At 62.2% G+C, this 27,381-nt stretch overlaps 1 protein-coding gene across 3 annotated transcripts in view; it reads left to right on the top strand.

Moving 5' to 3' along the window:
- The window catches only part of ZNF469 (zinc finger protein 469), a 283,346-nt gene that overhangs the window by 239,771 nt on the left and 16,194 nt on the right, over window positions 1–27,381 (top strand). For all 3 annotated transcript variants that reach the window (XM_068528062.1, XM_068528061.1, XM_068528063.1), the window contains one exon: window positions 27,133–27,192. The gene's annotated coding sequence lies outside the window, so the exon portion shown is untranslated. The remainder of the gene's footprint in view (window positions 1–27,132; window positions 27,193–27,381) is intronic.

Genomic DNA, 27,381 nt, shown 5'->3' with positions numbered 1-27,381 from the left:
CATATCCTTACACATGCTATTTTTCTCTCTTAGGGATGTATGGAAAACTTCTATTCATCCTTCAAAACCCACCTCTAACATTGCCCTGCCTTTCCTCTGAGAAGGCTTCCCTTCCAAGGGAGCATAAGCCCCCTCCCCTCCGTTGCTCCTTCTTAATTCTGCCCTGCGCACGATGGTTCCATGTCTCAAGTCCCTGGTGTGCTGGCACCCGGTGCCAGCTCCTCTCTGAGCTCCCGGAGTCTGGCCAGGCCCCAGCATGGAGCGGCCTCTGAGCATGGATGTGGAATGAATCCGGGCGTGCGTGGGTGGGTCGGTCTCTGCAATCTCAGTAAACATCTGGCCACAGGGCCTGGCAGGAAGCTGACCTCGAGGGTACCACTCGGCTGGCAGCCGTCTATAAATACATTCTAAACTCGGACCAGCCCACATGCATTCCTGCTCCCCACCCCGGAGTGCCCTCCCAGCGGAAGAAAGGCAGCCGGCGGCCCTCCAGGCCTGGCCGGGGTGGTCGCTCCTGGCGAGCGGGAGCGTGCCCGCTCCAGGGTCAGCTCAGGGCCCCCGAATCCGATTGTTATCTGAACAAGCTCACCGGCAGGCCAGTGCCCCCGGCTGCGTCTCGCTCTGAGAAAGGCTCCCCGTGCCGGCAGCGTGCTTTTCTTGGATGTCTAGGCTGTGTTTATGCCGGGCTGGTGCCTGGGGAATAATTAAAGCCTCAGAGGCTCCGGAAGGGCCTGCGTGCTGTTCGTAGGTGCTGAATCTGTGCGTGCAGGCCCGAAGCCTCCTGTGCCGTGTTGCCCGGGACCTGTTGAGCAAGAGCTTGAGGCTGGTGTTCAGGTGGCTGTGAGCTGAGCCCCACAGGGCCCAGGGGACCCCGTCGTGTAGGGCAGGACGAGGGTCTTGGGAAGGGTCAGCCAGGCTGGGGTCCTCAGTGTGTCCCCTCCTGGGCCCTCAGTCTCCCCACTCGCCCCGCGGCACAGCTGTGCCTCCTGGCACAGGGGTGCAGACCTGTATGGCCGGCAATCGGTCTGCAGGGGCTTTGCCAGCCACGGGCCAGGCCTGGTGTGCGGCAGCGGGCATCGTTCCCCCAGAAGGTGGAGTGGACGCCATCTGGCAACCAGGCGTCTCGGGCATGTGCCTTCAGGAGAGGTTGTCAGGCCCCGAAGTGTAGAGCAGCGATGGGACCTCAAGAAAGCAGTGCCATCGAGGGAAATGGGGTGCGAGCCACAGGGACCGCTTCTGATTTTCTGGTGGCTGCACGAGGAAAAGCAGCAGGTGGCGTGAACTTCCGTGATGTGTTTTATCTAGCGAGCATCTCAACGTGTCGTCTGTAAAAGTGACCAGAGCGCCATTTCACATTCTTCTGGGCTCATCTTCGAAGGCCGGGTGTGGGGGGCGAGGGGGAGCGTGGCTGCGTGCACTCAGGGCAGCCTGGGGGCGGGGGGAGGCGGTCGCGCTCCCATCCCAGCCCCCTCGGGTCATGCCTGGCGTGTCCTGGAGCCCCGCTGTGCCTGGTGGGTCCGTGGCCCCGGAGGCCAGGGGACATGCAGGTTCCAGTGGGTGAGTGAAGGAGACTCGCGGTGTCCTCGGGGCCTCAGGGCTCGGGGGCTCCCGGCATCGTGGTTTCCATGGGGTCTCCATCCTCACGGACAGCCGTGTCCACCCCGGGCACCCAAACCTCTCGGCCTGCCTTGCACCTGCTCCTGCCCAGCCCCTCCCTACTCCCCTGGATGCCACCTCGGCCCGGGCAGCCTCAGGCTGGCTCAGGCGGCCCCCACAGGACTGGATCAGCCCTGGGACCCCTCTACCTGGGACAGACTCTGCAGGCAGGTCCTCAGGAAGTTTCGGAAAGGAGGAAGTTTCTCTGTGACTACAGCCAGCCAGTTAGGAAGCTCTGGAGGTGGGTGGGTAGACACATAGACGACACATAGGTACACAGGTTACTGTACGTGATATATTGTTACATGTATAACACTGTATATTATATAGTGTTGTATACAGTGTATCACACTAAATATTTAATTGTGTGTAAGTATATATGTAATGTTATATAAGTTGCACATTTGGGTTACTGGGATCCTGTGCCGTTCCATGTACCACGTGCCAGGCACCGTGCTAGGATTTTGCCCAGATGATTGGTGTTCCTCTCACTGTACCCCTCCGGGCAGGTAATATTAAGACACTATAATTCCCATTTGAGGCTCCGAGGCTGCAGGGACTCGTCCGAGGTCACACACCCAGCAAGGGGTAGGGGTTGGAACCCCGACGCCGGTTTCAGGAGGCCGTCTGTCCGTCCCACCATATGGCCCCCACCACCAAGAGCACTCACTGCCTTGAGACTGTCCCTCCCCTCCGGACACCTGTCCCCGAAGGCCACGGCCCTGGGCCGTCCCAGGTGGACTCTGCCGCCTCAGCCCACGCTGGTCATCTCGCTGCCGGCCGAGGCCCCTCCACCCAGGCCCCCGCACGGGCGGAGTCACTCGCAGGGACGTCTGCTGTCCGTCCGCTCGTTTTCCGTTCCCGTCTTACACCCCACTCTGGGTCCTTTCTCCTCATCACCCCACTTTTAGCTTGACCGCATTCTTATGCATTGATTCTGTTGAGTACAAGTGACAGAACGATTCCTGATTGGCATGCGGGGTTGAGAGGGCCCTGGGATGGTCAGGTTCCCGGGCAATGCCTGGGAGGCGGCCTCTCAGCCGCTTGGCTCTGCCTTTGCTGCACTGGCCTCACGGGAGACCCTCCTGAGGGGGGCAGAGAGACCCCCCTGGCTCAGGCCTCTGTCCCACCCGCCAGCCCAGCAAAAGGTCCTGGGAAGCCTCTCCTTGGTGGATTCGTGACTCCCGGAGACTCCCCGGTCTCCATGGCCTGAGGATGCCCTCGGGCAGGTCTGTGTTGTGCACCCACCCCCGGACCCGAGGTGGGAGCGGCCCTCCCAGTCTCATGGCCTGGGCCTTTCCCTCCCCGCATCCTCCGTCCCTCATCACAGGGTCTGCCCGCCCCTCTCCCGGCTGCTGGGGAAGGGAGGGTGAGGACAGGGGGAGGTGGGAGCGGCCCTCCCAGTCTCATGGCCTGGGCCTTTCCCTCCCCCCATCCTCCGTCCCTCATCACAGGGTCTGCCCGCCCCTCTCCCGGCTGTTGGGGAAGGGAGGGTGAGGACAGGGGGAGGTGGGCAGATTTCAGGGTTCTCAGGAGGGGGGGAGGGCAAGGCTGTGCGTCTTCCTAAGTCAGTAAATATGAGTCTGAATATTGATTTATATAGGTATCCTGTATGTATGTGTGAGACAGATAGATGGCGGATGGATGGATAGATACATTCTCTCTGTGAGATTTCTTTTAGACGTGAACCAAGGTTTCAGTGGCTACAAAAGTTGGAAACCCCCAGGCTAAGACGACCTCAGACCCCTTGTTCCAGACGTCCCGGCATCCTGGCATCTGGGCGTGACAGTCGAGAGAGGAACCTGGCCCTCACCCCCGAGCCTCCCGTTTGGGGCGCGGGCCCCTGGGTGTTAGGGCTCCTGGACCCTGGGGCATAGGTCAGAGGCATCTCTGTCCTGGCCGGGTTGGCACATGGCAGACGGCGCCGCTTCCATCAGCACACTGGACAAAGCTGAGTCAGAGGAAACAAAACAGAGTCCTCAGAAAGCGCTTTCTATCAGCAAATAAAGACAGTGCTGGAGGAGGTGAGTGTCCCCTCCCTCGGATGAGGCCTTTGATCCCTGCCCCTCCCGCTGCAGAGTCCGAGGGGCTCCTACAGTGACCGTGGGGGGGAGCGAGAGGGGCACGGGGCCCCTCGGACCCGAGGTCCCCCTGCTCAGGACACATCTGGGTGCAAAGATGCGTTCGTTGGGGAGGAGGATGGGCTGGCCGGCACCCCGAGGAAGGGAGACAGGAGTTCTGCACATGAACTTGGATCTGCATCCTTGGCAGTAGCCCGGAGTGTCTGGGACAGGGGTTGTGAGCAGACGGTCAGGCGGGATCCAAGTCGCTTTCCCACAGGAAAACAGTCATTTTCATGGGTCCTGGGACACAGCTGATGGTGATAAATTTACAGCAGCCGTCACTGGTCTGCACTTACTGTGCTGAGAGCTTGAGTTGCACCATCCTGTTTAATCCACTCAACACCCCACTTAGAGAAGAAAGCTAAAGCTGAGAGATTTTGAGGACTACAGCTACCCACTGCTGTGTAACAAGCAGCCCCAGCCTAGGGGATTCACACAACTGCAGTTTATCACTTTTCATGATTCTGCAGGTTGGCAGCAGTGCTTCTGCTGGTCCTGCCCCGGCCCCTCAGGGGGCAGCACTGGGTTGGCGGAAGGCCGGCTGGTCCCAGCTGGCTGTGCTCATGTGGCTGGTGGTTGGTGGTTTGGGCAGAGGCCAGCTCAGAACACCCCAGCCAGGCAGCCCTGTCTCACGGGTGTTCCTTCCCCAGGGCTGGGCCCAGGGCCACCTGAGTGGGAGGGCTGGACCGTGCCCACAGGCCAGCAGGAGCACTGGGACCCCAGGGGCAGGGCACCCAGGAGGTGGGAGCCACGTTCCAGTGCCCCGCCCCATTAGGCTCTACGTGACACAAGCATAGGGTGGCCCCAGACAGTGCTCCCCACCTCTCTGGACCTCGCTTCCTCAGTGAGGAGCTGGGGGTTACGTCATCGTTCCTGCTCACAGATCAGTGTGAGAATCCGCCCAGGCGATGGAGGTGGCAGCTTGGGGTGAATGGAGGGTCCAGGTGAGCTGCTCCCGTCAGCGCCTGCCGTCGTGGCCATCGCTGGGGAGCCCGGAGCCATTGGCCCTCATGGTGGGAGGGGACGGGGGCACCAGTGGACGAGCCTGACCTCCAGGGTCCGCACACCCAAGCCTGGGTGCTGCCCCAGCCTGCGGCAGCCTTTGAACCTCAGCACCCTCGTGACCCCAGCTTCCGCCGGGGTCTGGCAGCTCAAAAATTGGCTCCATTCTCCAGATGGGGAAACTGAGGCTGCACCTGCTGGCAGAGGGGCCCACACTTAGGCCTTTGAGGGTGACTTCTGCTCTCCTAGGAGCACTCGACCCAGGCTGGCCGGGAAGGAGCACAGTCCCGCGGTCACTGTGGTTCCTGGAAGCACTTCGCTGATGCCTGCTTTCTGGAACCTCCGCACCCAGCGGCCTCCTCGGGGCCTGGGACCCAGCCTCTCCAATCAGTCCCTCCTCTGAGCTGTGAAAACAAAGCAGAGGCAACAGGGGGGCCGGCTCGGCTGCGGGTCAGCTAGGGGCCACAGTGCAGGGACCCTAGTCAGAGGCTGAGGGTGAGCTGGTATCGCACCCTGGCTCCGTCTGTGCCTGTTGGCATCTTGATAACAGGCAGAGGTGCCCTGCTCTCCAGGTGGCACGGGAGGGTCTTCGAGGACCCCCAGCACAGCGGGTTACTGCGGCCGGGGGCTGCGCCAGCCCAGGGAAGGTGCCTAGGGATGGGACGGGGATGGGAAGGGGCCCGGAGCCAGCAAGGTAGTGTCTCCCTCTGGGAGATGCAGGAGCGTCTCCCTGAGGAGAGGGATGGACCATGTCCTGGATCTGGTCTGGCTCCCCCACCCACAGCCCCTTGCCGGCTCTTTGGCACACGAGGCTCTGGGACCCTCCATAGGCTCAAGGAGAAAATGGACCCAGTCCCCAGGTGGCTGCGTGAGGTCCCTCCCCCCATGGGATCACAGAGCTGACCAGGAGTGAGCACTGGGGAGAAGGAGGGCGTGTCCCCTTCCCAGCCTTGGAACAGAGCTGTCGGTGTCACAGATGGTGTCTGTGCTGCGGGCACCCATGCCATCCAGTGCCAATCATGTCAGGTCCTCTCTCGGGGGAGGGGGTTCACCTGGTGGGGGAGGGGGGCAGTTGCTTACTCCAAAGCATTGCAGCACCGTCAGCCCTACTTTGAGCTGGGAGGTAAAGTACAGCACTCAGGGCCCCAAGACTAGAATTCTAGTCCTGGTGATGGATGGATGGTGGGTGGATGGTGATGGGTGCATGGATGGATGGATGGTGGACGGATGGATGGTGGATGGATGGGTGGATGATGAATGGATGGGTGGATGATGAATGGATGGGTGGATGGTGGGTGGACGGTGGGTGGGTGGATGGGTGATGGATGGATGGATGGGTGGATGGATGGGTGGATGGATGCATGGATGATGGGTGGGTGGATGGGTGGATGGATGGATGGTGGGTGGATGGGTGGATGGATGGATGCATGGATGGATGCGTGGATGATGGGTGGGTGGATGGATGGGTGGGTGGATGGATGGATGGATGGATGGTGGGTGGATGGATGGATGGATGGATGCATGGATGATGGGTGGGTGGATGGGTGGATGATGGGTGGGTAGATGGTGGGTGGATGGGTGGATGGATGGATGGGTGGATGGATGATGGGTGGGTGGATGGGTGGATGGATGGATGACGGGTGGATGGGTGGATGGATGGATGGATGGATGGATGACGGGTGGATGGGTGGATGGATGGATGCATGGATGGATGCATGGATGATGGGTGGGTGGATGGGTGGATGGATGGGTGGGTGGATGGGTGGATGGATGGATGGATGGGTGGGTGGATGGATGGATGGATGGATGGTGGGTGGATGGATGGATGCATGGATGCATGGATGATGGGTGGGTGGATGGGTGGATGATGGGTGGGTAGATGGTGGGTGGATGGGTGGATGGATGGATGGGTGGATGGGTGGATGGATGGATGACGGGTGGATGGGTGGATGGATGGATGACGGGTGGATGGGTGGATGGATGGATGGGTGGATGGATGATGGGTGGGTGGACGGATGGATGGATGGATGACGGGTGGATGGGTGGATGGATGGATGCATGGATAATGGGTGAGTAGATGATGGATGGGTGGATGGTGGATGGATGGATGGATGGATGGGTGGATGGATGGATGGGTGGATGGATGGGTGGATGGTGGATGGATGGATGGGTGGATGGATGGATGCATGGATGGATGCATGGATGATGGGTGGGTGGATGGGTGGATGACGGGTGGGTAGATGGTGGGTGGATGGGTGGGTAGATGGATGACTGCATTTGCCAGGCATTGTGCCGAGCAGCAGACACAAGAGTGAACCCTTCAGACTAGGCCGTGTCTTCCAGGAGCTTCCCATCCAGCTCAGGAGGCTGAGTAACACAGCTGGAGAGGTGGATGGAGGACTCCGGACACCAGGAGTAGAAGCTGCCCCGCGGCAGGATGGTAAACTCTCCGACGCACAGTGTGCTGGGATGAGAATGCCGTGTGGACATGTAGTGTTCGAAGGTTCCCGTGGAGACAGGCATTTGGCGTCCCGGTGGGGCCTGGCCCCCAGTCACAGTCTGACTCCTCCACTGTCCACCTGGGTCCACACCTGTGCCCCAGGCCTCCAGTGTTCACCGCTTTCTCTGAGCCCTCACGGCCTCACTCTGCTGTCTCTGGGGCCCTTAGTCCGTGCAGGCCCGCCGGCCATTCGTCACCCTCGCCGGGCTATTTTCCAGGTGGGGAAACAAGCTGGGCAGGGGGTGGGGCGGGGTGCGCCCAGCGTCACATGGCCAGTTAAGCTTCCCCGGGCTCTGCTGATTCTCTCGTCTGACCAACCCGAGGGGAACAGAAAGACCCCATAAAAAGACCAGTTCAGCCTAGGAAGATAAGACCATAAATGCCAACCCAGCCATACATACCAGAGCTCAAATATGTGGAAGATACGTAGAGATCAGGACACTCACCTTTTACAAGGTCCAGACGCGGGGGGGGGAGGGGCGGATGGGGTCAGGGAGCTTGCAGGCTGCCTGTGGAGGGCACACTGGGCTTGGGGAGCAGCCCCCAGAACAAGGCACAGGTGCCCCACGAGTGCATCCCACTTCTCTACTGTGTGAATCTCTATTTATCATCTTGATCGGGGACCCTTTCTATTTTGCAATTATTATGAATTAATAGTTTGGATTCTTTTACTACCCTTGCACTCTCACAGGTGCCCAGTTTGGACCGTACATTCTCTTGGTCTGCGTAGAGGCCCAGAAGGGACCGCCCACTGCCCTCACCATGCTGAGGGACCCTCCCTCCAGAAAGCTTTCCTCCTGGAGCTGACAGCACAGTGTCCACATGCTGTCAGGTGGCCCAAAGCTCCCTGGCAATTCTGGGATCCTTAGAAAAACAGTTGGAATTTTTGTGGTGGTAGTTGTTTTATAGGATAACTGTTTTCATGTCTTTATGGTGGACTTTTTAAAATATAAACAAAGGTAGCAAGAAAGGCATCCCGAGCTCTTGCCCATCACCCGCTGCGATGGTTACTAACACCTGGTGACCTGCCCCCATGCTTATTCTTGCTGCATTTTCTAAAGCAAGTGCCAGATGCTGCGTCATTTCGCCTGTGAAGACTTCAAGAAGAGCACTCAGCCCTTCAGAGGCCAGACAAACGCGCTCAGCAGCAGGGGCGTTTCAAATGGTGTGTTAGTGAGTTTCCAATGTGAAGGGTTATTTGCCTTTTTAACCTAAATGAGAACGAATTGGAGGTCGTCCTGTCGCTCTATCCCCTTATGGTCTCATCCCCTTAGGCCCTCTCGGGGGAGAGAAGGAGGGCTGGGCCTCAGAAGCTATGGGGCTCCGGGAGTGTGGACAAGAACAGTTTGGAAATCTCTGGTGCAGGATGCTGCTTCGCAGCCCGCGGGGGGCAGGAGGCATGTGCCAGTGTGTGAACAAATGCACTCAGGGGTGGTTCGTTTCTTCTCAGCTGGCAGGTGGGGGACAGTGGGAAGGAGGCTCAGACCATGGAGAGAGAGGCGAGGCCGGGTGGCCGAGTGAGGAGAGAGGTAACGAGCAGATCACTGGGCGCGTCGGGCCCCTCCAGAGAGCCAGCGGCTGACCCAAAACAAAACTGACACCCAGCAGGGTCACCTGTGACTGCCCCACCCCCACCCCCATGAGGTTATATTGGTCAGGATGCTTTTCAGCCACAGGGGACTAGAACTCAACTCAAAATAGGTTAAGTAAAAAGGAGACTCTGTTGGCTCACATAACTGGGTTATGCAGGGCAAGCTTCAGGCATAGCTGGATCCAGGTGCTCAAATAGTGGCATCAGGATTCAGTCTAATAGAACAAGGGAGGGTCAGCCCCACCAGAACCACACGCTCACAGTGGAGGGGAGGGTGGTTTCCCAGAGGAAACCCACAGAGGTGACATCTGCAGGTGCAGGAAGGGTCCAGGAGAAGAAATAAGGCAGAACAAGAAGGATCAAGTCCTGAACCTCGGGTGCAGCCACAAGCAGGATGGGGATTGCAGACTGGCAGCCCCGGGTCAGATCCACCTTGTGTATTTAGTTGGCCCCAGCTGTTTTTAAAACCATAGAACTCCACAAGGGTATCCAAGCTTCTGGTGGAAACCCAAGAGAAGCATCCACACTGGGCCCATCATGCCGCCAGGAAACAGTCAGCTGGGCCTGAAGCCCCCGCCGGCCACGGTCCCCGGCATTCCCTATTGCCCACCCCCAGCGCACCCACCTCACCTGTGTTCTCGCCCCGCCCCTTTGGGCATTTGCATCTGCACCTCAGGGGCTGGAGGGGATCTTGGGTGGGAGAGGCTGAGAGAGGGTGGGCCTGGGTCCCCAGCCCGGTAGCATGAACAGGAGCAGAGCACAGTGTGTAGGGGGCCCTACAGGCCCCCAGGAAATGCAGACAAGGTTTGGAGTGTCGGACAGTGAAGACGAGCCCCTCCCAGCCGCCCCAGCGCGGCCACACTGTCCTGGCCGTCGACAGCCCATCCAAGCCCTGCCCGCCCGCCCCACGGCCCAGGCCCCGGCCCCAAACGCCCTCCAGCCCGCAGCTCTCGGCCCCAGAAGCAGAAAAGCCCCTGCACTTTAACAACTCAAGATGGTTCCTGCATTCTTCTCCCGCCCACCCGCGCCCCGCCAAAGGCTGATGCGCGGGGTGCACGCGCGCGCGCGCGCACACACACGTCTTGGCAGCTGGCGAGCGCTAACGTGGCCGAATTGCTGTTGGGGACTTTGAAGGAAACTAATTAAAAGCAGCTGAGATGTGAAAAGCTGGAAGGTGGCAGGAGCCAGGGGCAACTTTCCACGGGGCTTCGGAGCTGGCTCACTGCCACCACCAGCCGTGGTGCCCAGCCAGGCCCCGCGACAGCCCGGCCTGGCCAGCGGACACACCAGCCAGGAGACTGCGCATGCGTGGAGCCCAGAGCTGCGTTTCAGCGGGGGGAGGGGGGGGGGGTTCGGGTGGCGGTGGGGGGAGGGGCCGGCATGGCTGCTCACCTCCGGGCCTGCGGGGGGGCGGTGCTGCCCCTCCCTGAAGGTGCCCTGCAGAGCCTCTGGGGTACAGCCCCCCTCCCCCAGAGGAGCACCCCACATCCCGCATCCCCTCTACCCCACGGCCGGGGACCCGCATCTCGCGCTCAGCAGAAGGGGACGGGCTTCCTCAGAAGGTGCCTCTTGGACTCCGTTCATCATCAAAGCAATTTCTGCTATGTGTCAGAAGCTCAGGCACAGATGTTTAAAAAGTGAGCAGGCGAGGCCCTGTCAGTCCCCTCCAGTCCCCACCACAAACTTCCAGAATCCTCTCCGTGTGCACGGGTCCGGTGCCTAGACGGCTTCCGTTTGCTTTTTACGAGACAGATTACACCGCGTGCGCCGTTGGTACCTCGCTTCTTTGTTGGGGCCGCACAGGGTGGGCGTCTCAGCCGCAGCCCACTGGCTCCCCGTTAATGTCCAAGACGGCTCCCCAGGGCACCTGGGGGCTGTGACACGGTGACCGAGTCCTATGGATGGCATTTTGGGCTGCCAGGTTGCTTTTCTATTATTTCCTCCAATCTTTTCTTAAAACTAGCATAAACACATTGTTTTAGGGATAAAAAAGATCAACAGGCTGTGCCTACAGGCTTGGAGGCGGTGGCATCTATCAGTCGTCCCCTGCAGGTGCCCGAGGCCAGCCTGTCGGGATGGCGCCCAGCCTTCGCTCTCCAGCCTCTGTGACCCCAGTGGGAGCCAGCGGGCAGCCTCGGCCGGGCAGGTGCCAGGGCCTTGGGGGGCCGGTGTCCCTGGGCAGAAGCGGCTGGCCCAGAGCTGCCGGTGTGTGTATGCCAGTGCGTGTGCCTGAACATGTGCATGCACACCAGAGTTCCCCGCGTGCGTGTGCACACAGATGCGCGCATGCACACTGCCTGCCTCAGAGCCTGCCTGGGTAGGAACCTTGTGGCAGGCACGATCTGCTGGACACTTGGGGCAGGGGAGGGGCGCAGACTGGGAGGGAGTCACCAGGCCTCCGAGAACCGGTTCAGCCGAGACACCACCCTCCCAGCGGAGCCCCGGGGGTGGGCAGGGCTGGTGGTGTCATACCCATTTTTCTGATGGGGAAGTGGGGTCCCAGAGAGATGTTTTCCTAACATCACTTTTAAAATATCTAAATTCATCTCTTACATCCAGGCCTGTCTGTGCATCCTCCGGGCAATGGGAGAGGTGAATTAATACAAAAATAATAATAACAAAATAATAGTTTACATTCACTGAAGCATATAATGAGCTCAGTGCTTTACATACACTGTCTGATGTAACCCCACAGACCCTGTGAGGTAGGGACGATTGTCAGACCCTTCGACAGGTGGCTGAATGGGGCTCGGAGAGGTTAGGTCAGTTGCCTGAAGTCACAGAGCAAGGAAATGGTGGTGCATGTGCTCTGACCGCGACACCACACGGCCTCGGTCCCACTCTCCTGAGAGGGAGCTGACTGGCCTGGACCCCCAGCTCGTGAGCGGGGCCAGGACCCTTCTCTCTGGGGTCCACCTGCCTCGGGCTGCCGCTCACCCCACCTGCCCCTACGGACAATGGCCAGGGCGGGGTCCCTGGTCCCATATTGGGGAGGCTACAGAGCCCCCAGTCAAGGGCAGGGTCTGGCTTTCTAGTGCGTGCAGTGGGGCTCACTCCCGCTGCCTGGGAGACAGCCAGGGGACCGACCGTGGGGACACGCCAGCTGGGCAGGGAGTGGGACAGCACATTGCCTCCCCTTCCTCTCCCGTCAGCTGGAGCCCATGGCAAGCATGTCCTTCAGCCCCTGAGGCTCTGGTCCCCTCATCCCAGAGCACTCCCAAGTCAGGGTGACCCCAGGTCATGGCCACCCCCGGGTCGGCGTCACCCCTGGAGGGTCACCTTCCTGGTGGCAAAAGGCATGCACTGCCCCGTCCTTCCCTACTCTATGTTCTCCCCGCTCAAGACCCTCTAACAATCTGGGTCTCCAGTGGTCCCTCCTAGCGAGATGAGAAGCCCCCAGCGGCTTAGGAGGGCAGACCATGCGTGGCAGGTCCCTGTGCCCACGGCCCCCAGAGCTGCCACGCATGCTTTGGGGAGAGACTGGCCCTGGTGATTTGCCCCTCCAGGCTCATGGCAGCTCCAAGACCTCGGCTGGGCACGCGGTCAGACACAGGCAACACCTGGGCCGAGACTCCCCTCCCCCCACAGCAGGGAAAGCGGAGGACGAGCGCTGGCTGCCCGTCTCAGCACCTGGCCTCCCGCACTCGCTCGCTGCACGGTGACCTCGAAAGCCGCGTGCCTTTCTAGCCTCAGCTTCCTCACCTGTAACGCAGAGGAGGGAATTTACAGCCGCTGAGCAGACGCTGTGGGCCAGGCGTATGACACCTGGCGTCTCTTTCAGTCTCACCACGATGCTGGGAGGTAGGGATTGATTAGCAGGGTGGCAGGCAAACTGTTTACGATGTGTGCTCCCCTCTGGTCAGATAACGGAAGAGAGAAGCGCACCGTGCTTTGTTCCCTTTTCGCCTTGGTGGCCCGGAAGCGCGGAGCTTACTTTCAACCTCCCATGTGGTTTTTGGCTTTTGGTTTCTGTCTTGACCACCTGTGGTGTAGGCATCATTTTTCCTCAGCCCCCTTTAGTCCGTTTCTGGAGCAGCAGTACAAGCTTTACAGAAACAAAGGGGAATTAAAGCTTGAGGACAGAGAGGGAGAGGCCTGTTGCCATCAGGCCCGTGTGAGGGGACAGGCCTAAAGAGAGGTCAGGGTCACAGACTCCAGGGGGCTCAGAATGGCTTTGCCAGCCCCCCAGAAGTCATTCCAGCAGATGCTCGTTTAGCACCAACTCTATGCACAGCACTGCCCTTCCGGAATCTTCTCGCTCCTCCGTGTCTCTCTCAGGCCCCCTTCCGGTCCCCAGGGTTTGGCTCACACAGGCTTCCTGGACGGGCCTTGTCCCCTCCAGTCCCCGCAGACCCTTGCTGGCTCAAGGCCGGCCCCCCCTCCACCACAATCTCGAAGGCCAGAGGGAGAGGACTCCCCGGGTCGGGCACCCCGTGGCCATCAAGGAAACACATGGTCACAGTGCCTTTTCGGTCCCTGCAAAGTATTCCACTTTCTTCCTTTCTTCCCTCCTTCTCTCCAACTGATGAAAGAAAAACAGCCAGAGGGCTGGGGAGGGAGGGACGTTCCTCGGGTCTCCGCCAGCGCCGCCCTCGGAGGCCAACAGAGCCAGGGCTTGTCTGGGATGAATATCCGCGTTATTCGGGCTGCACCCCGTGGGGCCAGGGCCCCTCCCTGGCCAGCCCTCTGCTTCGGGCCCCTCTGCAGGGAGGCGAGGGGACTGGGGCTTCGCCTTCCAGGACCACAGCGTGGGTCATGCCTCCAGAGACCCCCAGAGTGCGGTCCATGGAGGTCCCCCCAGGAACCCTGAGCTCAGGTCAGTGTGCGGGGAAAGGACGTCCCCGACCTCACTGTGGCTCAGTCCCACCCGCCCCCCCTGCAGCTCTGCAGGTGCGATGTCAGCGCCCTGGGGGACGCCGCAGAGCTAGCCGTGAGATGGCAGGATGCTGGCAAACAGAGTGGGGGACAGAGGAGGGGAACGCGAGACCGTGGAGTCTGAACTCACCCCGGCAAAACTGGCGTCTGTGATGGAGGCTGGCGGCCTGCCCGCGTGGGGAAGCCCCGCAGGGGCAGTGGGGACACAGGGGTCTTCAGGGCAGCGTGCTCCCTCTTACGTGCTGTGTGTGCATGTGTGTGTGTGTGTACACATACGTACGCGCACGTATATGCTGTATACACGCGTATACTCTATGAATATATGTAAATATGTGCTTTTTTACGTATGATACACTTCATGATGAAATTTTTTAAATATTTATTTACTTATTTATTTATTCCTTTGGCTGTGCCGGGTCTTAGTTGCGGCATGCGGTATCTTCATTGCCACGCGCGAGGTCTTCGTTGCGGCATGTGGGCTCTTAGTTGCGGCATGCGGGCTCTTTAGTTGCGGCATGCGGTGGGATCTAGTTCCCTGACCAGGGATTGAACCCAGGCCCCCTGCATTGGGAGCGCAGAGTCACGGAAGTCTCTGAAATTTAAATTAAAACTGGATAAAGCAGGGCGAGGAGATAGCAAGTCCTGGGGACAAGGTGTTGAGGTGGACCCGGTGGTCAGAGGTGCCCGCTGAGCGGCCAGCCTGTGGCCAGAGACGAGACATCCGTGGCTGTCTGGGGAGCCCGGCTCTGGGCAGAGGAGGCTGAGGTGAAGGCCGTGGGTCGGGTGTGCGAGGGATCCGGGCAGGGGTCTTGCTCTGGCAGCTGCTGGGAGAAGGCAATGGGGAGGTGGTGACGGGTGCAGGAAGGTGACCGCAGTGGTCCAGCAGGTGGGAGCAGGGCCACCGAGGTGCAGATGCCAGGAGGAGGTCAGACCCTGGATGTGGTTGAAGGTGGAGCCGACGGGAGCTGCTGATGGATTGGATGTTGGGGTGGAGAGGAGGGGGGACAGCATGACCCCAAGCAGTTCGGCCAGAGTGGACTGTTCACAGAGAAGTGGACAGTTGGTCAAGCCGCGCTCCCTCTGGAGGCTCTGGGGGAGGGTCCCTCCTGCCTCTTCCAGCTCCTGGGGCTCCAGGCGTCCTTGGCTTGTGGCCACATCCCTCCAGTCTCTGCCTCCATCTTCACATGGTCTCTCTTCCGTGTCTGTGTCTCTCCTTTCCTGTCTCTTATAAGGATGGTGTCACTGGATTTAGGGCTACCCTAACCTAGGATGACCTCATCTTAAATCAATCACCTCTACAAAGACCCTATTTCCAAATAAGGCTGCATTCACAGGTGCCAGGGGTTGGGACTTGGTGATATCTTTGGCGGGGGACACAGTTCAGCCCACAGCACCCCTGTCCCCCGCCCCTCACACTGCCTGGGCAAAGACGGACTCAGGGGGTGGAGGAGCCACAAGCAACGAGACACAGACTTGAAGGTGAATCACTCCTGTTCGGACTCTCCAAGGAGGTGCATTGAGCTGAGGGGTCCAGAGCCCAGGCAGCCGACACGGAAGGTCTAAGAGGAACGTTCCAGGCACGTGGAACCTCAAAGCAGAGGCCCCGATGTGTGTGCGTGAGCTCGAGGCTTTCTAGAAGGCCCAGGAGGCAAGGCCCCGATGGTGCAGGGGCTTATGGGCCAGGGTGGGACTTGATTCCAATACCAGCAATGCTGTGGAGCATTTACAGGGGGGACATGGCCCCGTCTGTGCTTGCAGAGACCCCCTGGCTGCTCTGGGGAGAGGGAAGTGCAGGGGCCACCAGGGAAACCAGGGATGGGGCACCACAGTCACCTGGCAGGAGATGGTGCCTGGCCCAGCGAGAGAGGGGCACCAGGGATGCAGCCAGACAGAGGCCAACCCAGGTCTCCAGGCCCTGCAGCTTGTCGGCTGTGTGTTCATGGGCAACTGTCTCAACCCCTCTGGGCTTATCTGCAGAGTGAGGATGAAGTTCTCCTGCTTGTCACACACTGGAAGGGACCCCGCCCCCCCTTCCAGTGTCCTGGGGATCTAGCGGGCCGCGCCACCAGCCAGCCCTGCCCTCCCCAGGGAGGGGACCCCACCCTTACCAGGCGGGCGGCTGGCAGTGGATCTGGAAAGGGCGAGGCCCGCCTGCTCGTTGTGGGTGGTCAGGTGACGGGCAGTGACAGGCAGCCGCTGGCATCTGCCACCCGGGAGGAGAGCCTGAATGCTTCTGTCCCTGCTGGAACCCAGGCCAGCCTCAGGCCAGGAACATGCCTGGGTGGGGGCCTGGCTCAAGGCCACAGTGCTCAGCTTGCCCCCCGTCTGCTTAGCCTCCCCCAGCCGGCCCTCTCTGCAGCCCATGCAGCCTGCTGTGTGACCTGGGGCACGTGGAGTAACCTCTCTGACCCATAGTGAAGGATTTTCCCACTCCAGTAGGGGTTCCAGGAATCCTAGAACTTTCCAGGATACCGCAGGCCTTCACCAGCCGTGGCGTCGGGAGACCTGTGCTCACGTCCTGATTGCCCTAAACTGGGCCTTGTGGGGTGGGGTCCGTGTCCATCCTGTTCTGTCCACGGTCCTGTCCCAGCGCCTGGAGGGGAGCCTGGCCACCAGGTGAATGAGTGAATGAGCGGTTGGGTGAACCCGGCCACCCCCCTCCCCGCCGTGGGCCCAGTCTGAGAGGGACCCCGCCCAAAGAAACGTCACACGAGACCAGCCACAGGCCCGTCGCCCCAGGCGCTTCGGCCCACAGTCCTTATTTTGTCTTATATGAATTTGTTGCCGGAATTTCAAAATGGGGAGATTTCACTTTAAAACCTAGATTTCTGGCTTTTCCTGAAAAATCAGAGAGCTGCCTCTGTGCTGGATTTCCTGGCTCGAGCAGCTGCCCGGCAGGCGGGGTGGGCGCCAGGCGCTCATGCAGCCGTGAACCCGTCAGCGGGAAGAAGAGTGGCGGGCGGGTGCCAGCAGTCTGGCCCCCTCCCCCTCCCTGAAGAAACACGTGCTGATCCGGGCAGGGTCCCTGGCACTGGGGGACACAAAAACACATAAAACTGATGAAAAGCTCTGTCCATGGGGAGAAGCGGCCGAATAGGCGTGTCCGAGAGGGTGGGGCCGGGTGAGAGCAGGGAGGCTACCCCACCCCGGGGCGGGGGGGGGGGGGGGGGGTGCGAGGCAGCAGCAGCGGCACAGGCCTGGAGGTCTTGCTCTGAAGCCCTCCTTCCTTCCTACGGCCCCAGAGGAGGGCGGACGGGACAGCAGGGCGCTGAGCAAGTGAACAGACGGTAGACGAGAGGCTGGGACGGGGCGGCCTCCAGGAAGAGCCCTCGCTGCCCTGGAGGCCCGGCGGCCCTGTCGTCTCCAGCACCGGGCCGCGTGGGGAGCACCCGCCCCGTCGGCCTGCAGCCCCGCTCCACGACCCGCTGGCTCTGCGTTCACCCTCCAGGTCTTGGTTTCCCCTTGCACGCAGAGCTGGTGGGTGCCGTGATGGGGGGGCTCCCCGCCCGGGCCTGGGGTGAGGCTGCCGGGGCAGGGGTGGGTGCCTTAGCACAGGCGTGGCTCCGTCCCCCGCGCTGCCCCGGGCCCTGTGGCCGCGGCCTTGGCTTTCCCATCTGTGGGCAGTGGTGCCCCCTGCAGCCGGGCCCCGGGTGAGCTGTGGGGACAGCGGGCCCAGTCCAGCCACCACCACCCCCCCACCCCCCGCTTTGTGTTCTAGGAGGGGAGGTGACGGGCGCCGTCAGGGGAGGAAGCGGCAGGGAGGATGCCGGAGGGGCCTTGGTGAGCCGGTGACACTGAGCTCTGGCAGCGCGAGCGTGAGGGCTGGGGTTGGACAGTGGGGCAAGCTGGCCCTGCGGCGGGAAATGGGCTGGAGGCCACGGGTGGGGCCTCTGGCTCCCTGCCCTTTGTCACACCTCATGTCCCTGGGCCCGCAGTCCCAAGCGTCTCCAGGAGGAAGGAAGGGGCTGCCCCGCCTGGCCTCCTCCCCCCGGCCTGCATGCCCCCCACTACCCACAGGCTTCTACCCACAGGCTTCACCCCACTACCCACAGGCTTCACCCCAACAAGCCGAGGGCTCCCCAGACGTGAGCACCTGCTGGGCCTCGGGAACTAGGAATGAATGTGGCCAAAGGTGGCCGGCCTGGCCCATTGGACAGCCTGGCAAGGAACAGTGAGAGGGAAACATGCGCTCCTCCCCCGCTCCAGCCAGAGGAGCCCCCGGAGGCCCCGCGAGGCTGCTAGGGCCACAGAGCCGGGGTCCAGAGCCAGGTGGGAGCGAACCGGCCAGGAGGCACGGGAGGGACACGGCAGCAGGGGCGAGGCCCTCGGGTGGGTCAGGGCTGTGATGGAGCAGGAGAGAAGGCCGCCAGGCTGCAGGGGGAGGGCGGCCTGGCCGCGGACGCACCTCCACCCTCCTGCCCTGTGGCCTCCCGCCCTCTGGAACAGCGAAGCCTGGAGGACGCCCCAGGGAGGGCAGCCATCCCCGCTCCTGGGATCTGGGGCTCTTCGGAGCCAGGCCGCTGCAGCCAGAGGTCCAGCTCGGCCCCTCCCAAGCCCAGGTCACCCGCCCACAGCAAGGGCGCCCTCGGGGTGCTTCACGGGGGGACTCGGTCAGCTGGATCAGGCAGGCCCGCGGAGAGCTGAGCCAGGCCCTCAGAGCCCAACTGCCCAGAGACTGGCCGAGGCTGCACTGCCAGAGGACAGCCTCGCAGGAAACACTGGGGGACAGTCCTGTCCAGGGCCACTTCCGGTTGTGTGGCTGTGGACGGATCACACCCCCTCCCAGAGCCTCGGTGTCCCGTCTGGGCACTGGGGTGATGGCAGACGCCCCTTGCAGCCGAGGGCGCCCCTGCCGCGTCCAGGACCCGCAGCAGGATTCCAGCCCCTGTGTCCCTCTCAGGACGCGGGCCCGGCTTGTCCGTGGAGGACGAGGCAGCAGGAGAGTGGCCAGAGCGGGGCGCCCGTCCCAGCCCAGCAAAGAGGAGCCCGGCCCCCACACGCTGAGCCTCAGTTTCCTCGTCTGCAACCGGGGCTGAGCGCCTGCCTGCTTCCCGGGGGTACAGCCCTGAGTGCGGCAGGCGGCAGGCGTCTCGTCGGACCGATTGCCCGTGATGCCTTGCCTGGCACACGGCCCTCCCGCAGGCCCCCAACTCAGAACCCCGAGTGGGGGGATTCACTGATCTCTGCTCCCGAGGATGTGAAATCATAATCACTTTTAATTGAGAAAAGAGGCTGATAGGATTCTGAACCTGACGGGGACAGTAATTAACGCAGCCAAGGAAGCTCATTAATCTTGTCACTCAAGAGATAGCTCGTTAAAGCCCGCCATCCCCAGGTCCCCGCCGAGCACAGTGACCTCTACGTGGGCCCCCAGTTCTCATGTGGAGGTCTGCTCGGGGCGAGATGGGCCGCTTCCAAAAGCCAGGAAGTTTCCAAACCCCATCCGGGGGTCTGTGGGCGCAGGCTGGGAATCCCACAGCCATGTCGCAATTCATTTACCTGCCGCAGCCTCAGCTTCCTCTCCTGTAAAATGGGTCTGATGTGCACCCCGGGCTGGCTGGCAGGTGAGAGGACTGCCCGGGACACCCTGTCCTGAGGCCTGGAGGAGCCGGAAGCAAGCCCGGCCCCAGATAAGCCCGCAGAACACGCGGGGAGGCCCGGTGCGTTCCGGGCTCCCCAGCCCCACTCTGCAGCGTCTCCACCTCTCCCTCCTCCCGCCTGGATCCCAGCTCTTCTCTGTCACACGTCAGGGTCACAGGGTGACAGTGTGTAAACTTCCCTGCATACTCTGACCCCAGCCCAGGCTTCAGACTCAGGCTTCAGACCCAGACTCGGCCTCTGGGCACTGGTCCTTGGCCTACCCTGGGCAGCAAAGGTCTGGAGGTCCCTCTCTCACCCAAGGGTAGTGGAGCCAGAGAGGGCCACGATCAGAGCCACTCCAGATGCCAGCGCCGTCACGACGGTGCCTGCAGGACTCCGTGTTGAACGGTTAAAGTGATGGAGGACAACTTCGATGTTTATAATCAACAGTCGAGTGTGGGTCGTTTGGGGGGAAGGACGGGGCAGCCTTTCCCACAAAATCAAAATCGCATGGAGCCTTGAACACCGTTCACCCTCCAGGGTGTTCCCAGCATGACCCTGAGCCCGAGGTCCAGGGCCCGCTGAGGCTGGGGTGCTGGGCTTCCTGCCTTTCTGCTGGGGCCCTTGGGTGGGGGGAGGGTAGTTACGGACAGCAGGGGTTCAGGGCTCCAAGAGGAGACGTCTGCTCCGGACAGAGCCCAAGGCCTGGGTCTGCAGCCGTATTGGGGGCCGGCTCCAACCTAGGGCCCGAGCCGCCTCCACCCTCCAACGTCCCCTCCAGGGCCCTCAGAACCCCTCCCTCTCACCTGCCCTTTCCTCCTCTGCGGACGGGATGGGGGCTTGTGTAGCTGGAGCTCCGAGACGAGGGCAGGCCTGGGCGCTGTTGGTGCTTTTCCAGAACCGCCACTCGGCATTCAGAGTGGTGTCTCCCTTCCCCTCTCCGGGAGGCCGGGGCTGGTCCCACCGACACCCCAGCTTCTGCTGTCGGCTGATCTGAGCATCGCTGGGCCGCTGCCCTGGCCTGGCTCTGCCAGTGTGTGCCCTTGGGCAAGCCAGTGCCTTTTCTGAGCTGCCACTCCTCATCTGTGAAGTGAGCACACTGGACGAGGTGCCCCCAGAGGTCCTTGTACTGGAGTTCCGAGGCGAAACTGCCCACTGGGTGAACCTGAAGACAACGCCCCGTCCACCATGGCTTTCCGAGTGGCTTCCACGAAGCCACCGTCCCAGGTCCTCACAGCCCCGCTGCCCTCCACGCCCTGACCAGCCTGCCCCGGACGAGCCGCCTCTTGGCTTTGGGACAGTCGGCTTCGTCCACCCCGGACTCGGCTGCGGGTTTCCCGGGGCTGCTGAGTCCCAGTATCCTCCCTGCACACGGGACCCCGGTGGTCCCTCTAAGCAGGGGAGAAGGACCCTCCAAGGGCCAGGTGAGGGGCAACCGGAGTGCGCTAGGCTGAGCTTGGTACACTGCTACCCTCAAGGGTGTGAGACGTGTTCCCAGAACGCCTTGCCAGCACACGTTCCTGGACGCGGGCGCTACGTGGAGAGATGGGGAGCCCCAGGGCACGGTCTCTGTACCTCCATGCCTGCCTGCCCCGGCAGCCCCCCCCCACCCGCCCGCTGGCCGCTGTGCGCGGAGCATTCCCGAGGCCTCATTTAGAAGCGAGAGCCGGAGGCAGAGAGCGGGCAGCCCCTGCACGGCCCCGGGAGGGGTGTGCGGGTGTGGGGCATGCGTGTGCGTGTGAACGTGCGTGTGCGTGTGTGTGCGTGCGTGCACGTGTCCAAATCAGCGTGTTTGGGCGTGCGTCCGCACGTTTGTGGATGCGCGTGCCTGTGGGCACACGTGTGTGCAGCTGTGTGTGCTGAGGGGGAACTGACCCCGCCCTGCACACCGCCCCTGCTGGCCCCCCAGACCTGGAGCCCCAGGTTTGAAGAGGATCCCGATGCGTGTTTCGTCCTGTTCTGTGGCATTGTGTTGAGGGGTTGGGGCGCGCCCCCTTACCGACAGAGGCCGCAGTGCTTCCCGAGGCGCCCGGTGAGGTCGGCAGCAGGGCTGGGCAGACCCGGCCCCTCTCCAGCCTGGGCCGGACCCTGGGCGGGAAGGGGCAGAGAGTGGGGCCTGAGCCACTGCAGCCTGGGCCCACCTCGAGCGGCAGCTGTGCGGAGGGGGCACGGTGCGGCAGTAGGCAGAGGGCAAAAAAGGACATCCCCCACGCGACTGACAGACGGGCCTCGTGGCAGAGGCTGTGCCAGCCCCCAGCTCGGGGAGGCTTCCAGGCGCAGGCAGCATTGGGGCTGCCCCGGGGAGGAGGGAAGGAGGCATCCAGGGAGGGCCCGGCCCGTGCAGGTGCCTGGGCAGGAGCACGCCTGGCCCGCGGCAACACAGAGGGTGGCAGAGGCGAGCAGGTGCCCGGGAGAGTGGCGGCAGGTGAGGGCAGAGGGCAGAGGGCAGCGGGGTGGGAGGGCCCAGGCAGCCCAGGCGTAGACCTCTCGCAGGTGGGCACTGAAGCAGGCGCTCAGGGACGAGGGTGCAGGATTCCCCGCGGCCCCAGGCAAGCGTGCGTCCCCGGCGTCTTGACCTCCACAGACTGTGCACCCTTCTTCCTCTGAAGTCTCCGGTCTCACTCCTCGGCCCTTGCCTGCTCAGCCTGTGTGGGCCAGTGTGGTCACTCCCATCCTGCAGTTCCGGCACCGAGGCCCCTGGAGAGCTGCCGGTGTCCAGGGGACCAGAGAGCGCCGGCCAGCACAGGTGTCGGGGACGGTCCCTCGCGGGAGTGGTGGCCAGGCGGGGATCCTGCCTTTGATTTCTGGCAGCCCTCCTGATGCCAGCCGGCGGTCAGCAGCGCCAGCAAGCGCGTTCCGGATCCACATGGGCCTTTGGGATGCGCCAGGCGAGCCACTGCCACCTGGGGGCTGAGGTCAGGGAGCGGCTTCTTGGGCAGAGCCCAGGCGTGGACAGCCAGCCTCGTCTCCTCCCATGTCCACTCTGCCCCAGACCGTTCTGCACCCCCGGTTCCATCCTGTGCAGCGTCCGCCGGACCCTCCAGGCCCTGCTTGAAATTCCAGGGCCCCCAGCACCCTCAGAGTTAAGGCCCTGGTTCTGCGTCGTGTCCAGAGTGAGGGCGTGTGGTGTCGGCAGGTTGTGGGGTTTGTTCTAGGAGGACTCGGCCAAGATGTGGGTCGGGAGCCTTTTCACACCCTCCAAATGTTGGTCTCAGAGGAACACGAGGACGGAGGCGAGTGGCCGGTACCCGGCGCCAGCCCTCGGCGGCTTCCGCGGGCGACGGGTCCTGCCTTTAAGCACGAATCCCGGCCACCCCCGCGGCCGCCTCCCTGTCAATTTCGAAGACATCGTTTTCTCCCCACGTGCTCCTCTTATCTCCCTCCTGTTAAAGGATCTCAAATATGCACCCCGATAAGGCGGAACGCACCCCCGCTTCCCGGCCCCGTCCAACGCCAGCCTCCACTTTCCCCCAAAGTAATTAAGATAAATGCAGCTGATAATTTGCCCGGTATTCTTAAACAGACCCTCGGGCCATATCTCAGATATAATTTTACCTGCAGAGGTTTATCTGAGCGCTCGGGTAACAGATAGTTTTTTAAGCAAAGCGGCAGCTTTTGAAGCGAAAGGAAAAGGGAATATTTGTAAAATAAATGTCAGAACGAGCCGCCATCACAGCCCCTCAGCTCAGGGTCAGCCAACGGAGACCCCGCGTCGTCCTCGGCTGCACCGCTCCGCTCGCTGCACGGGATTTGGGGCCGTCACTGGGCTGGCCAGGAAGGGGGCAGGGATGGGCTCAAGGGATGGGCTCAGGGGTACCGAGAGAGCGGGCCGGCGGGGGAGGCTATGGGTGCAGCCGCGAGGGCCGGTGCCCACGGCTGCGCCCCTCACGCTTTTCCAGCCGCGCTAGTCACAGCTGACCGGGAGCGGAGGCCCCTGCCTGGCAGAGCTGGCATGCAGGGCGCCCATCGGGGAGCGGGCCGGCGGGGGAGGCTGGACCAAGCCACAGGCCAGCGCCCAGGGAGGCGCAGCTCAGGAGACTCGGCCAGGATGGGGCGTCAGCCCAGTGGGCCGGGCTGGTGCCTCCCACTGTGGTGGGGAAGGCAGGGTCTTGCTCCAGGCTCTTCTTCGGACAGGCTGGAGTCCCCGGGGAGCCTCGGTTTCCCCATCTGCACCTGGTCAGGCTGGAGCCGAGTTGCCCGTCACAGCCTGGGCCCACCCAACAGCGCCTACGTCTTGCTTCCTGATGGGCGTCCGGGACGGGGGGCGGGGGTCTGGGGTGGGTGTGTGTGTCCACAGCACCCCTGACCCGCCAGTAAAACCCGCGCTGGCCCACCCCCTCGCCAGCACCGTGCACTCACCGCCCCAGCCTCACCGAGCCTCCCACCCGGGATACCCGTCCCCAGCGCTGTGCCAGAGGGACCTCACCCGAGGCCCGGCCACGCATCGCTGAGGGTCACCTCCTCACAGGGGCCTCTCCGACCCCACGTCCCCGACCCCCTCGGCCAGACCCCTTTCGCTCCCTTTGCCCCGTTCACGACGGGCTGCTGCGAGCTCCGTCCTAACGGGCGTCACGATGCCTGTGCCTGCCCACACCCCTCTGGGGCCCGACCTCCCCTCTCCAAGCCTCTGTTCCCGGCTGTAGCGGGGGTGAGCGCTGACCTTGCAGGGAGGCCATGAGGTCGAGGCGGTGTCCACCCTGTCCTCTGTGGTCCTTGCTGTTGCCTCGGCGCCGTCCCCTAAAGCTGTGAGCTCCTCGGGGAGGGACGGCTGGTGAAGGAGAGGGGACAGCAGCCTGGGCCTGCCCCTACCCGTGCCCTCCTCTGCACACCCGTCCTGTCACCCAGCGCCACGCCACACACGGGTGCCGCCGGGCCGAGGCTGGGATAGAGCAGGTACACAGCCCACCCTCACGACTTCATCCAACCCTGAGCACCTCCAAGGGCACTGGGGGCTAGGGCTTCAGCACACATTTGGGACAAAGTCAGGACAGGACGAGGGGACGAAAGGGCAGACGCCTCTACCCCACTGGGCCGTGTGGCCTCATTCTCTGGCAGGATGGGAAACGGAAGGCTGGCCCCTGCCGGTTAAGAAGGTACAGCCCCACCCTGCTGAGAAAGCATCATAACAGGAAAATTAAACCCTCCCACATCTGGGCACGTCAGCAGCAGGGAGGCCGAGGAGGCCGCAGGGCAAGAGCGAGGTGCTGGCCGGGCCCCCAAGCGGCAGTGTCACCGGGTCATGGAAGATGGGGGCCAGGGCGGCCTGAGGGGTAATCAGCTCGAGCCCCTCGTCTAGAGCTGGGGAAACTAAGGCCGGGGGGCCCAGAGCTCTGACCAGACAGGGCCATCTGTGTGCTGAGCTGCCCAGTCCCCCGGTGTGGGGGGAAAGTGCCACCCCCGAGGGCTCCCGAGATCATACCTGCTTCGCAGGTGGACACACACATAACTGGAGGGCTTCTTGGAAGAGGTGGGCTGGAGAGGAGCCTGGAGGAAGAGTGACCACATTTGGAGCAAACATCTGCAGGCTCAGTGCGTGCAGGACCGCGTGAATGATTTGCTGTTCCATCCAACCCCCTGGCCACAGCCCTTTGACACCAGAGCTGTGATCACCCCATTTTGCAGCCAGGAGGTGCCAGAGCCAGGATTCAAGCCCGGGCCCAGCTGACACCACCCCGCTCCACGGTCTCCCTGGAAGTGGGAGAATCGGGAAGGTGGAAGAGGAGGGCACGGAGAGGCCCCAGCTGAAACGGGGCAGGTTGAAAGGGGAGGTGAGGGCAGAGGGTCAGGAGCAGAGGCCGGACACTGTACAGGGCCTGGGGTCCATGGGGAGGGAACACCGGAGGGCAGGGGCCCAAGGCCCATGGCGGGACGCCCCTCACCAGGAGCTGCCGCCCACACCCCAGCTGGAGCCAGCCAGCACCACCGCGGGCTTGAGTTACCCAGAGGCTGGGGCCAGGTGGTGTTTCCCAGCGAAAAGGAGACGCCTGAACTCGTGGGGTTCCTGGGGGCAGGCCGGGATCTGGGGGATTGGATCTCCCCTCTTCAAAGGGGCCCCAGGCCTGCTGAAACCCACACCAGCCAGCACCAAGGGGCTTTGCCAAGAGCCTGGGCAGGGGCGGGAACCCGAGACCCGGGCACACGCTGTCCCCAACCTGACCCACAGTCTGAGCACCCAGGATGGGCCCTTGTGCCCCCGGAGGGGCAGCCAGCATGGGGTGCTGCAGGCAGAGAACGTCAGGCCCACCATTCTGGGACAGAGGAGAGGGGCTGACGGAGTGGATGAGCTCTGCCCACAGGTCAGCACGTGGAGGCAGGGCCGCCCCAGGGAGGAGAGGGGCCCCGAGGCGGGGACTGAGGTGCAGAGCCACTTTGTCCTGCACGGGGCAAGCGTGGTCCCCAGGGGCCTGCCTCACACCCCTACGTGTTCACTACATGCTGTGTGACTTGGACAAGTCACACAACCTCTCTGAGCCTTCGTTTCCTCATCCATAGTTCCTGTTGACTTTTCACAGCAGAGGCAGAATCAGTCGCTCACCACTGTGTGGCCAACGCCTGGCCCATCATCCAGCAGAAACGTGGAGATCCCTGAATGAGTGAGTGAGTGAGTGAATGAATGAGTGAGTGAATGAATGAATGAATGAGCAAATGGGAAGCTGCAGGGAAGGCACAGCCCTCCTCAGGCCTCGGCCTGCCCACCTCTGGGTAAGGGCACGCGTCCCGCCCTGTGACGCCGGGACTCACTTTAAGGCCTTGGAGTCTCCACATTGTCAGGAGGGATGCAAGTCAGTACAGCCCCCAAGAGTTGTCCCGATAGTTCCGTAAGGCTGTGTGACACATAGCAGCTTGAAACAATGAACCGTTATACACCGTTTCCGTGGGTTCAGAATTTGGGCGTGTATTCTGTGCGTTAGCCGCGAGTCGCCACGTCCAGCCCCTGTTCAAGGGGAGGGATTTGGGCTCCACCTTTTGGAGGGAGGAGGATGAAAGAATTTGTGGCCAAATGTTAAAACCGCAATAGTGCTTAATTTGACCATCTCTCTCCAAATCACAAACGCATTTGCCCTTGATGGTGCCAGTTCTTCTTTGGGTTTATCCTGCTGGTCTCACTTACGCGCATTCGTTGCTCTGCTATTTGTAAAGGCCCAAACAGGACAACCTAGCATCCACCCGTCCGGAGGGATCTGGGTATACGAGTAGCCGTTCCGCAGAACATTCCGTAGCTGCGTGTGGGTGGAGCAATGGACAGGCAGACGTCAGCCAGGCGTCGCTTTATGAGGTTCTGTGGGATTACCTCTAAGATTCACCGTTTAACGCAAAAAGTACAGTGCGTGTAGTAGACTATCTTTTATTGAAGAAAGGGGGGAATGGGAATATTTATTCATATTTTCTGGTATTTGCATCAAGAAACTCTGGAAGGAAACACAAGAAGCTGCCCTGTGTGCTGACCCAGCAGGGCAGCGGAAGAGGGTCCATGGGCCGGGGGAGCCGGGAGGGGGGAGACCTCTCACTGCAGAACTTCAGCCACAGGAACGTGTGATCTATGCACACGAAATACCACGACAAGAAATGTAAGATCGCCATCAGCCCAGCGGGAAGGCGACCAGCTGACCCCACCCCTGCAGGGCTCCCCCACCCGCCGGGCCGGGCTGAGCTGCCCGCGGGCCTCCTGCGGTCACCCACCTCCCCGCAGCCCGCGTCGGCTTCCTGGGGCTCCGCCGGCTCCATGTTCTCTCCGGGCCCCGCCCCACCGGGGCTCGCGGCCAAGCACCAGATTGATGCTGACATGCTTCCCATTTTCTTTGCAGCCAAGCAATCCCCATCCCCGTGGAAGCTGCACGGCGACCCAGCTGAGGGCTGACTCCCAGGTGCGTAGAGGGGGCCGCTGGAGTGGAGGCTGGCGGGCCGCACGCGGCCGGAGCTGCCCCGTCCCCGCCCCGCCCCGCCATCCGTGTCTCCTTCCGTCTCGCTCACTCAGGCAGTAACGGGGGCTCCAAGCTGCCTCCCCGGAGCCACCTCCGGAGCCGAGTGTCAGGGCCGGCACTTGGCTCCGAACC

This window comes from Eschrichtius robustus, chromosome 19 (assembly GCF_028021215.1).
Source record: "Eschrichtius robustus isolate mEscRob2 chromosome 19, mEscRob2.pri, whole genome shotgun sequence".
Lineage (NCBI taxonomy): Eukaryota > Metazoa > Chordata > Mammalia > Artiodactyla > Eschrichtiidae > Eschrichtius > Eschrichtius robustus.
This window is presented reverse-complemented; position numbering and strand designations above follow the sequence as displayed.